Source organism: Pteropus alecto, unplaced genomic scaffold (genome assembly GCF_000325575.1).
Source record: "Pteropus alecto unplaced genomic scaffold, ASM32557v1 scaffold761, whole genome shotgun sequence".
NCBI lineage: Eukaryota > Metazoa > Chordata > Mammalia > Chiroptera > Pteropodidae > Pteropus > Pteropus alecto.
This window is the reverse complement of record NW_006431558.1, coordinates 709272-718832: the sequence shown is the minus strand read 5'-3', so window position 1 is coordinate 718832 and position 9561 is coordinate 709272. Positions and strand designations below refer to the sequence as shown.

Sequence of the window (9561 nt, the reverse complement as noted above, 5' to 3'; positions counted from 1 at the left end):
TGGGATTTTTTTTGTATGTCTGGATCATTCAGGCAGTACATCTGAATTCAGCTGAATGTAGACAAATAAAGAAAAAGAAAGAAAATTCTGCACCGTCGTAGGCCTGGGTATCTGACCCTTCAGCAGTGCGATGGGCAAGTTCCTCCACTCTGTTCCCAGCATGGTAAACCAGGCACTGGTGGCAGGACAGTCCCTGGTCACCAGAAAGGGTCCAGGATCCAGCTCCAGGCCAGTAGACACCCTTACTCTGATTTGGCCAAGGTCAGCAACCAGTTATATGGAACCTTGTGGCCCTGGTGTCCCAGTGAGCTCCACACTGCCTGCTCCTGGCTGTCTGCAGAACGGTTTAGTGGCCCATGCCGCTGTTAGCCGATTGCTCACACAATTCGGCATGCTTTGTTTCCTGCTCCATGAATTCTGGGTGTAGTTTTAATAAGTGCAATTTTAAGTCATCATGGGATAAAATGTCCTCGTGGGTTTGGTACATGGAATCTTTGAAAAAGCCCAGTTGAGTCTGGCTGAAGCACCCCAAGATGTGGGAAAATCCAGGCATGGAATGGTCTGTTAGGGTGGTGCTCTGTGGCAGCCACAGACTTCATCCTGGTGCCACCCCTGCCCAGAATTTCAGGGTTGTTGGCAGTGGCTCAGCCTCGTCCCGGCGGGTTTTCCTGGAGCGGTGTTTCTCAAATCCTGGGCAGTTTTGTAGTGCTTGGGGGACATCTGTCACCTGGTGGGTAGAAAGAAGCCAAGGATGCTGCAGAACATTCTACATTTAAATGTCAGCGCTGCAGAGCTGGAAGAACCCTCCCCCAAGCAGCCCTTCTCAACTCCAGCTGTGCCCCAGGAGGCGGCCTATCTGGGAAGAGCCCTGCGGGCAGCTGGGTCCTGGAGCTGCCCTTCCATGGGAAACCCTCGGTCTTGCCATGTCTCCATCCTCTCAGACCAGGCAGCCCTTGGCCTCCTGTGCTTGGTTAACCATGGCCACTGGGAGATGCACAAACCATTCTTGACTCAGGATCAGTCAGCTGAGGCAGAAACTCCTGTGTGCCTTCAAAGGATGAAGATTTGCTTTCTTGGAGAAGTGAAAGAAAGGTGTGCACTAAAACAAAATATTGGAAGAATTTTGCTTTCTGCTGGCACAGAGGAGTCCCCAGATACCAAGTGGTCCAGCTGGGGAGAGGGGCCCAGTGGGGCCCATCCAAGAGGCGGCCTACAGTGTGAACTTTCGGGTCGGCCCTAAGGACCCTGGGATCGCTCCAGTGCACAGCCTAGGAGAGGACAGACTCGAGGGACGGGTACCCACCCCAGCTCCTCTCCCAGACACATCCAGGGGCTAAGACAAAAAGACCCCTGTGAAATCATTGGGGCCTCGTGTGTGAGAGAGGATACAGGCTGTGGACAGAGCTTGCGTCACTCGGAGACCTTCAGGGAGGAACCTCTTGGCCCTGCCTGCCAAATGCCTTCAAACTCTGGACCTGCATTGTCAGCTCAGGTCTCCATCGGTTGGTTTCCCAAGCGAGGATCACCACCAAATTCCTGAATGTGATTTGATGTTTCAAGTCTCCGTCTTTCTTTTAAAGACACCAGTCAAGAGTGAAGGCCCACCCTAATCCCGGATGAGTTCACGTCAAGATCTTTAATTCCATGTACAGAGACCCTATTTACAAATTAGGTCACATTCAAGACTTCAGCGGTTAGGACTTGGGACATACCTTTTGGGGGACACTGTTCAACCCACTCCAAGGATGAGTGAAGGTTTCACCCCATGGGCTGTTGGCACAGCCCTGGGACTCTGTGGGCCAGCCAGGATCACCGTGGTCACGTCGGGACAGCAGAGCCAGTAGCGTCTTTACAGCACAGTAGGTACCTGTCCCAAGGGGACGGCTCATGAACACAGATCCCTCGGCACCTTAATTCTGCTTGGGGACTTCATTAGTGCTGATGGCATGGTGATGCAGCTAGCTGATGGCAGTACCCAGCCTTCAGGAGCTACTACCCCGGGAAGCTGGATTGAGGAAGACGTGGGTGCCGCCTTGAGCACAGAGAGGGCCTTGCTGCTGGTGTATCACCCATTCAAAGCTGACCAAGGCCTTTTGCCCTCCAAGCCCCAGAAGCCAGCCTGGTCGAGGGCCTCAGTGAACTACACCACCACCACCACCACCTCGGCCAGGGCGTGGGCAGTAGCTGGCTTATGATGAGATGCTTTGGCTCACGTGTCACCAGAGAACGCTGTTGTGAATCTTTCAGTCACCAGCAGAGATCACCAGGAGCTTGAGCAGGAGGGACAGTATGGCTCACATGTTTACTCAGCGAGTTGATGACGTTAGGGTACTCGGTGAATAGGCCAGGGGGTCAGTAACCCGGGACTGCATACAAATCTCCGGAGGGCCCAGGATGCCTTTGGAGGGAAGAGAGGAAGGGAGAAAGGTCACACAACTGGAATAGCTGGACATGGGCATGGTGGGCCAAGATGACATCTGAGGGAGGGCAGAGCCTTTCCAGGAATTTGGACTGATCCTCAGGGGAAGGATTGGAAATTGGAGACCTAGGACCAAAGCGGGTAGGGATTCCGCAGGAAGGAGACACAGATCCAGGATTTCCACCTTTCTAGATTTAGCAGACACTGGGGACACTGGTGTCCCTCTGAGCTGAGGTCTAGTGTGACGTGGAAGTTATCACCTAGCTGTCCAACTACCCTCTGTGGTGGCAGAGAAGCATTCACTCTCCCTCGGACAATCGACCATTTCTGTAGTCAGCCACGGAGGCCTGACTCTGCAGCTGGACTCTCAGCCTTAGGATTCAGTCTCCAGATGTGAGCCTCATGTTGGCTGTGTCCTTTGCAGCAAGACTTCTTGGCCCAGATGCTCATTTTAACCCATTCCGGAATAAATGGAAACTTCCCATGTTCACTGTTTCACTCCACATGTATTTTTTGGGTGTTGCTTATGTATCCTTCCTGCACAAGGTGCTGGCAGTGGACACGGTCCCTGCCCTCATGGAGCTTCCGGGCACCACGAGGGCTCTGTCTCAGCTGGGCAGCAAGTGTCAGGGAAGGCTTTCTGTGTTTCAGGTGAGACAGAATGATTGAATTGGGACCAGGGGTGTATAAGGGAGGGTGAGGGAAGGGTATGCAATGCAGAGGCAACAGCATGCACCAAAATTCAGCTGGGGGCTGGCAGTAGACTTAAAGGAGCTGAAGTCAGGTGGGTGAAGCATTTAGTCGCAAAAAGGGTAAAGTGGCTGTGTCAGCAAGGGGTACACAGTGCAAGCCCTTGACAGCCAGCCAGAAGAGTTCTAACCTTTATCCCAAGGTTAATTGGTAGCCATGGAAGGATTCTGAACTAGGAAGACTCCAGAACGGTCCTCTTGGCTGTTGGGCAGAGAATAGGTGTGTGGGAGAGGTGAGAATGGAGGTCAACAGACCAGCAAAAGGGCTTGAGTTCTAGAACATCCAAGCTGTGAGGTTCTGGGGTACTTAGGCAGCGGAGTCCACTGAATGCAGTGAGGAAACAGCTCTCAGACCCAGGAGGGGTAAAAACTGCATGTTTCAGGGCAGATGTTCAAGCAAGAGACATTGACTTACCTCAGAATAGAGGAAAGAGAGAGGCCCAGACTCACAGGTCCTCCCGTCTCTGCTGTGGATGGAAACGTCTAGGGAGTGGTCAGAGGTGGCAAGTCCTAGGTTCGTGGACTTCCCAATGTCTCCCAAGAAGCTGGCACCTAAACTCAGCCTTGACACCTGGGCAGGGGCAGGGGTGGAGTTAGAATATCACAGGAGTGCCCCCCGTCCCCCAGATAAATAAACCCAAAACAAAAACCTTTTAGGCTCCCCGGGCAACCACCCGACCCAGGGCTCCAAGGACCCCTATTTCAACGTTACAGGTATTAGAAGTCTCCACGTCTCCAGAGGTTTCTGGATTCCCCAGTCTGTCTAGAAACCTAACCCCCACCCTTCTGGGTCCCTGGACTTCAATACTCTCTCCTTAAGGCCAACCACCCTAGTACCTGCTTTGGGGGACTCCCTTGGGCAGCTGCAGCGATCCCTGGGAAGAGAAGTTTGGGGGACCAAACTGAGCACTCCCAATCCCGGTCACGCACCTGGGGTGATGCGTGGACTTCCACTTGAGGGGCGCGGAGACCAGAGGAGGCCCCCGTTCTGTAGACACCACCCTTTCCAAGCCACGTGTTCACCTCTCAGCCCGCCCTGGGCACTCCCCTGCTTCTTTCATGCCCAATCAACAGACGCATTTCACAGTACCGCTCCAGCAATCCCCGCCCAGTGACTTCGCCCGCTGCGTGTTTTGTCGTCAGGCGACGCTTTCTGCAGGCCCCGTCCTTGACACGCCCCCATAGGATGCGTAACGTGGGCACAATGCGCCTCTTCCAATAGAACGCCTTTGTAGGCTCCGCCCCCATGGTGGCCGCTTCCCTGGTGTCCCGGCAATGCTCGGGGTGCTGTCCAGCGTGCTGAAGCCGAACTCCCAGCGCCTCCTAAAGGGGCTACCTCATGGTGCCTCCAGCCCTGCCTACTGAGCGGCGCAGAAACCCTAAAGTCGATGCCACTGAACCTCGGCTGCACCACCCCCAACCCTCCACTTTACTTCCTGGTAATGCAGAGAGCTCACTTTGCTCCACACCCCACCTCCCCATCTAGCTCAGACGAAAGCCAAAGTTCTCACAGCAAACCAGAGGACCTAGTGGTTTGACCTTCCCGCCTTGTCTTCCGCTCCTCACTATCTCCAGCTACACTGACCTCCCTGCTGCACCGCAAACAATCCAGGCACATTCCCACCTTGGGACCTTTGCTCTCATTGTTTTTAAAACCTGTGTAAAATGTTCTCTCTCAGTTCCCATCATGGCTCCTCCTTCACCTCCTTCAGGCTTTAACCTTCTCAGTGAGTCGGATTCTGATCACCCTACTTAAAATAGTCACTTCCAACTCCTCTCCTTCCCTGCCCTCTTGGTTCTCCAGCACTTCTCAACACTTGAGACGTGACAAGTTTGACTAATTTTTCTTGTTCACCCCTCCAGAGCAACGAATTTTTGAGCGCTTGTTCACTACTATGTTGCCAGCAGTGAGAACAGTGCCTGACACAGAGCGGATGGTCCATAATGTTTGTGGCATGTATATTCATGCGTGTATTTGGACATTTACTGTGTGCTAAGCTCCACTTACCTTCATAATGATTCTTTAAGGATGAAGAAACTGAGACTCAGAGAGTGACTATCACATGACCAAAGTCCCCTGGCTTCTGAGTGGCAAAACCTAAATCTTTCCTCCCAGGTTCCTCTGGCTGTAACTTTTTCACCCCTTTTCTGTGCTGCAATTCCTAATACTGTCTTTTCCTTCAGGAAAAGAAGTTGTATGAGACGGTGCTTCACCGGCCTCACGCAAGACTAGATTTCAATTCCTGTTCCTTGATTATTACTAGCCATGTGACCCTGAGCAAGTCAGTAAATGTCTCTGCTTCAGTTTTTTCATCCATAAAAAGAAATAATACCCAACTCATTGTACTGTGAGGGTCAAATGAGGCAATGATAGTGTAAAGCTTACCAAATACCTGGCACACACTGGCACCTACTCCATTAGCGTTGGCAGTGTTGGCCGTTAATCACCATATTGTATTATTATTTGGGAGAATTTATAAAAACTTAAAAATTAGGAGAATGGGACCAGAAAAGCTATAGGAAGACAGTGTTTCGAGCAGTTGGAAGTGAAGAATAGATGCCAGACCTCACTGGAAATGAGAGAAATGCACATTAAAAATGTCGTAGAGTTACCACAGTTCTCCTATTAAGTGGGCAAGTGAAATTGTGTTGTAGAGGCTGTGGGGAAACATGCAAAGCACTTCTATATACTACTTGCTGGTGCCGGTGCAAATGTTAAAACCGGATTGAGGGTATTTGGTAGGATCTTATAATACACTCTTTGACCCACCCTAGCCATCCAGCTGCTGGAATTTTTTTTCCAAAGATATACTTGCTGCCATGTGAAATTACTTAAATACAAGATTATTAATTGCAGCCTTGTTTATAGATGCAAAAGATTACCCATAACTCAAGTGAGAATCTACAGGAGACCGCATAAGCAAGTGATAGTCTACTCATACTTTGGGATATGAGCTAACAGTTAAAATCGAAACAAAACAAAAACAAGGAGATACTTGAAACAAACAAACAAACAAAAAGAACAAGGAGAGTATGTACTGACATAGTGTAGACAAAAAGCAAGATGCTTCCTACCAGTATAACTAGCAAGCCATTTTGTGTAAAAAAGGGATAAATATAACTATTTAGCTTTATATTTGTTTCTGTTTGTATGAAAAAATTCTAGAAAGACACAAGAATCTAATAAAACATGTTACTGGAAAAGGCTGAGATGGACAGTGTGGGGGGAAGGTAGAACTGAGTTTCTTTGCCTTTTACACTTTCTGAACTTTCATACATTTAAAATGAAATATTACAAATACAGAAAAGTGCATAAAACATAGAAGTACAGGTCAATGACGACTCTTGTAGTTACAACCTACAATTTTTTTCATGTAAGAAAAAACTTATGTATCTATAGATCTATATATCCATATCCAAACTATTAAATTAAAAAAAAAGAAGTGCTCAGCACCTCAACCCTGTTGAATTCTGCTGCCACATCACCTAAGTTGAGTAGTGAAAGATGTTGGTAAATAGCTCCAATATCTGAAAAGATGTTCACTCTCTGTAGGAATCATGGAAATGCAGATTCAAACCCCAATTAGACGCCATTTTCACACACACCTGATTGGCAAAATTCAAGAGTTCTGAAAATACAAGAGTTTGAGAGGATGTGACACAGGGAGCTTTCCTATGGGTGACATAGGGAGCTGCTTTTATGGGTGTAATCACCTTGAAAATAGTTGGTCCTGCCTTGTAAAGTTGATTATCCACCCAGCCTAGGGTCCTGCAATTCCATTTCTAGGATTCTTGCAGTGGTATACAAGGAGATGTGTATACAAATGCTCACAGCAGCACTGTTTATAATGGCAAAAACAAATAAATAAAACAAAAATGCTGAAATGTCCACATGTCCATTGATGGGAGAATGGATAAGTACACTGTGGTATATTTATGCCAATTCATAATGGTACACTGATTTGGAGAAGAAACGAATGAACCAAAACTACATATGACATGAATGAATCTTAGAAACACAATTATAAGGAACAGAAAGCAAGTCACAGGGACTAGCTGTGGTATAAGATAATTTTATTGGTGTAATAGATGTTGGGGGACAACCAACAGTTTCTCTCATATCTCCTTTTTTTTCTATTGAATTTTAAAAAACTATTATGAAACATATTGGAACAAGTTATAACGTTTGGAGAATGTTGTTTAGGCAATTTCATGAGTCAATGACCCATGACTGGTGAAAAACAACAACTCAAAAACCTCCATAAGTTTATTTTATTATTTTATTTATTTATTTATTTTAGGCAAGGCAACTCTTGGTTGACCTCACAGATTGCAAGGACCTTGTCAGTTTACAATCCCACATTTTTTATTTTTAATGCCTACAGCACCTGGTCTTCCTAAGTGGTCTCCCATCCAAGTACTAACCAGGCCCGACCCTGCTTAGCTTCCAAGATTAGACAGGATCGGGCTTGTTCAGGGTGGCATGGCCATAGACAAAAAAACTTCCATAAGTTTATGAAAAGTATAAAAGTATTAAAAGCTTCTAGAAAGTGAAAAAACTCCATTAGTATATCTAAATGAATCAATTGAAAACAAAACAGCAGCAGTAATAAAAAATACATATTTGCTTGTATGTGCTGATAAACATGTCTGTAAGTATATACAAGAGTGAATACTAAACATTATTTAATATTAAGAGGTGAGAACCATTTGGACAGGGGACAGGTGTGGGAAAGATAATTCACAGTATACATTTTATCTGTATTTTTTTTAACTATGTGTTAATGTATTATCTACTTTGAAACCTTGAATAAATTTATTTATTTAAAATTAAATCATAAGTAAAGCTTATTGAACTCCTGTGTTTTCAGTTTTCTCTGTATTTAATCTTTTGTTAGTGTACATGTGTTTTTATTAATGTACATTTTGTACTGTGGTAAGGTACATAAGATATAAAATTTATCACTTTAACTTTTTTTCATATTTGCTAAGAGATTTCTCCCTCTCCCCCATTTTTTGAGGTATAATGGACATATAACATTGTATTAGTTTTAGTACAATGTAATGATTTGATACATGTATACATTGTGAATGTATTTAATATTTTGAATGGAAAATAACATCAAAAAGTATTAAAAGATGATCAATTTCCTGATGCTCATGTCGTGAAGAGCTTGACAGATCCACTCCCCAATCAAACTGGTGAAAAGTATTAAAAAGCAACTATGTTTAAAGTCTCTGGAATTGTTTTCCAGCTGGAACCATGGAGAGCGCAGAAGAAGTTTCCTGCTGTGCCAGAAACCCTCAAGAAAAAGCAAAGGAGTTTTGCAGAGCTGAAGATCAAGCTCCCGAGAAAGAAGTTTGCCCAAAAGATGCTTTGAAAGGCAAGGAGGAAGCTTATCTATGAAAAAGCTAAGCACTGTCACAAAGAATATAAGCATATGTACAGACTGAGATTCGAATGGCTAGGATGGCAAGAAAAGCTGGCAACTTCTATGTACCTGAGGAACCCAAATTGGCATTTGTCATCAGGATCAGAGGCATTAATGGCGCGAGTCCAAAGGTTTGAAGGGTGCTGCAGCTTCTCGCCTTCACCATATCTTCAATGGCACCTTTGTAAACTCAGTAAGGCTTTGAGTAACATGCTAAGGATGGTGGAACTGTATATTGCATGGCAGTGCCAAAATCTGAAGTCACTAAACGAATTGATCTACAAGCCTGGTTATGGAAAAAAATGAATTGCCCTGACAAACACATTGATTGCTCGATTTCTTGGTAAATGTGGCAGCACCTGCATGGAGGATCTGACTCATGAGGTCTACACTGTTGGAAAACACTTCAAAGAAGCAAACACCTTCCTGTGGCCCTTCAGATTACCTTTTCCATAAGCGAGAATGAAGAAAAAGACCGCCCTTTTGTAAAAGGTTGAGATGCTGGCAACAGGAAAGACCAGCTCAACAGGCTTATTAGAAGGATGAACTAAGGTATCTACCGTGGTTATATTTGTAATCCGGTCAGTTAATAAACAGAAACTGCTTTCAAATTGAAAATAAAAATAAAAATAAAGTCTCTGGAGATGGTTCTAAGGGCCTACAGAAAATGAGGAAACATCTAGTCAAGAAAATCTATGAGAAAATTTAGTTAGAACAGTGAGTGTCTCTAGTACTTGATATCTCCTACCTCCATTCTACCAGTTCAGCAAGATGCAAACTCCACTCCAGATGGTGCAATAGAGTTTGTTCTCTCCTTGATCCCAGTCAGGGGGCTATCTTCTCAGGAAGGGCAGCAAGTCAGCATTTGTCATCCTGCCCTCAGCTACCTGTGCTGAGGCTGAGATCCAGGCAAGTGCAGTTTTTCGAAGAGAGAATAAATGAGACTACTCCAAAATTAGGG

At 45.9% G+C, this 9561-nt stretch overlaps 2 pseudogenes; one reads left to right on the top strand and one right to left on the bottom strand.

Moving 5' to 3' along the window:
- Positions 1-7544: 7544 nt before the first annotated feature.
- On the bottom strand, positions 7545-7663 carry LOC112471693 (annotated as a pseudogene).
- A 730-nt stretch (positions 7664-8393) lies between these two features.
- On the top strand, positions 8394-9554 carry LOC102882025 (annotated as a pseudogene).
- Positions 9555-9561: the final 7 nt, after the last annotated feature.